The following is a 3228-nucleotide window of genomic DNA, read 5'->3' on the forward strand; positions in this document are numbered from 1 at the left end:
TTACACGCTTTAGGCAGAGCACTTAGATGTGTCAATTAATGATCAGAAGGACCTACTCTAACGACTCAGTACGTTTGTAGAAAATCGTCAAAAGCGTTTCAGGGTCCCTTTAACGCCGAACTCCTCAGAGAAACGCAAGCTCTCGAAATTTTCCATGACCGTCTCAGCAAAATATCACCAAACTACCTTGCACCGTGCTTCGTGTGTAGCGGCAACAGTCGGTCCGGACCAACACCATTGTTGACGTCACGAGGCGACCGACCAATCACAGGCGGAAACGAGGCGCGCGAGCTGCCCTGAGTCTGCTGCTGCACTTTTCGTTAAAATAAAATCTGTTTGCGCTTTCTTTCGCTCAATTTCGATGCGATATTCGAATTCGGAGGGTTGAATACCATGACTTACGACTGTTCACTCATTTTTTCTGGAAAAACTTTCAGCTTCCCTTTAACGCCTGCTTCACCTCCAGCGCCGGTGGGGCCGGCATTGCACCATCTTCAGGATCGGCCCACGTTTGTGGTGTGCGTAATGCCTGCTTCACATCCGCCGCGGGTCGACCCGGCATTGCACTATCTTCGAGTTCGGCCTACGTATACGGGGATTCCCACGGGTGAGGCCGGCATTGCACATCTTCGGAATCGGCCCACGTATGGGGATTGCTTAACGCCTGCTTCACCTCCGCTGCGGGTCAAGTCGGTATTGGAATATCTTCGGGATCGGCCCACGTATGTGCAGTGCTTAACGCCTGCTTCACCTCCGCCGCGGGTCGGCCCGGCATTGCTCTATCTTGGGGATCGGCCGACATATGGGGTGTACTTAACGCCTGCTTTACCTCCGCCGCGTGTCTGCCCTGCATTGCACTATCTTCGGGATCTACCCACGTATGGGGAGGTGGCACAAACTTTATTTAGTGAAGGCCAAAAAAATGAAAAGAAAATTAAGATGCCGCCGTTCCGTGGGTGGCCTTCAGGCTGCCGGTCGTGGCCACGAAATCATGCCTGGCGGCGAGTTCCGCCGCCCACATCGTTAGCCGTAGCTGGACGTCCGGCTCCGAGCTGGCCAAAGCAGCCTCCCACACCTGCGGACTAGATACATGCCAAGATGCAGGGGGAGGGTGTTTCGGGCATGAATAGAGAATGTGAGCATAGTCTGCTCGTGGGTGTCTGCAGAGCGTGCATTCGGGTGAGAAGGCACTGGGGTGAATGAGGGCAAGTCGGGCAGGAGAGAGAAAAGTGTGGGCCTGTAAATTGTGCCACGTGCTCTGTTCGAGCTTAGACAGGGATTTGTGAGAGAGAGGGAGGGATAGGCGAGAGTTGCGGTAATGAAGGGTGATGTCATGGAAGGTGAGTCGGTAGTCCCGCGTGTTCATCTCGGAGTGGAGGGGGCCAGCTTGGTCTGTATCTCGCGAGCGATGGAATTTGCCGCCTCGTTGCCAGGGTGCCCCGCGTTAGCCGGAACCCAGAAGAGTTGGATACTACGAAAAGGGGGAGGGGAGTGCTCAAGGATGCTGAGCGTAGAGGAGATGCGACCCTTCGCAAAGAGTTGGACTGCAGGTTTCGAGTCGCTGAGTATGAAACGGGCCGGGGTAGTGGCAATGGCGAGCGCAATAGCTGCTTCTTCTGCGGTAGTGGAGGTGGGGGCAGGTATAGTGGCAATGGTCAGGGGAGAAAGTGCATGGGGAGTGGTGGCAAGGGCGTAAACGGGGTAGGAATTGTATGGCGCCGCATCGACATACACATCATTAGATTGTGTGCCGTACCGGCGCCAGAGGGTGGAGGCGCGGGCACAGCGGCGGGCGGCGTGATGCTCAGGGTGCATGTTCTTGGGAAGAGGGTTGACAGTGAGCATGGAAGATACAGAGGGTAAGGGGTGGTTTACACAGGCAGGGGACACAGGGGTCGAGCAGAGGGAAGAGAGAAGGGCTATACCAGAGGGGGTGCGAGAAAGGCGGTCGAGTTGCGCAGTTCGATGGGCCTCCACAAGCTCTGAAAGAGTATTGTGGACGCCCATCGCCAGCAGACGAGAAATGGGGGTGTAGGTGGGAAGCGCAAGGGCCGACTTGTAGGCTTGGCGGATGAGACAGTTCACCTTGTCTTCCTCGGCGCGAGAAAGAGATAGGGGAGGGAGTAGACAAAGCGGCTGAAAACGAAGGCCTGGGCAAGACGATGGAGGTCGTGCTCACGCATGCCGTGGTGCCGTTTTGCGACACGTCGATTAAGTGGGACGGTTTGGGGGATGGTGGTAGTTAGGCGGGAAAGGACGGCAGTGTGTTTGCCGTGGGATTGGAGAAGAAGACCCAGAATGCGGAGGCAGGAGACAGGAGGGACCGGGTGCACGTCAATAATGATGCTAAGGGATGAGGTGGCGGCCGTGCCTCGAGACGGGGGAAGCAGAAGCTCCGACTTTGACGTGGAGCAGGCCAGCCCGACGGCGCGAGCATGACCGGCAACCACGTCCGCACCCGCCAGGGGGACGGCCTCCATCTCTCCAACATTTCCGGTGGTCACCCAGAGGGTGATGTCATCGGCGTAGAAAGCATGGGACAGGTTAGGAATGGTAGCGAGAGCGTGTGCCATGGGGAAAAGAGTGATGTTGAAGAGAAGGGGGAGAGGACGGAACCCTGGGGGAGTGCCCTGATTTCCAAGAGTGAAATTTTGAGAAGAGAGAGAGGGCCGAATGAGATTTCAGCCGTGTGACGGGCAAGGAAAGCCATGATATAACCATAGATACGAGGACCCACGTTAAGGGTGGAAAGAGCATCTAAAATGGCGGAATGGAGGACGTTGTCAAATGCTTTCGTCATGTCCAGTGCCAAGACCGCACGAGTCTGCTAGGCGTGAAGAAGGTGAAGAACCTCTTCGGAGAGCTGCAGCATGACGTCATGGGTAGAAAGGGAAGGGCGGAATCCGAACCTAGAATAGGGGAAAAATGGTTGTCGTCTAGAAAGTTCCGCAAGCGGTCGAGAATAATGTGCTCGAAGAGCTTACCGAGACAAAAGGTGAGGGAAATGGGGTGGAGATTTTGGACGTCTATTGGTTTTCCAGGTTTGGGGATGAAAGTTACCTTAGCGTGGGTCCACTCGGACGGCAGAGTGCTTTCATGCCAATGTTTGTTAAAGAGTCAGTGATGGCCTCGTGGAATGGGGTATTTATATTATTGACACGTGTACTTATCTCTATCGGGCGACCATGTTTCGCCGCCGAACAAATGTTATCGCACAGCGCGGGACGC

The sequence above is a fragment of the Dermacentor albipictus genome, unplaced genomic scaffold (assembly GCF_038994185.2).
Source record: "Dermacentor albipictus isolate Rhodes 1998 colony unplaced genomic scaffold, USDA_Dalb.pri_finalv2 scaffold_21, whole genome shotgun sequence".
Classification (NCBI taxonomy): domain Eukaryota; kingdom Metazoa; phylum Arthropoda; class Arachnida; order Ixodida; family Ixodidae; genus Dermacentor; species Dermacentor albipictus.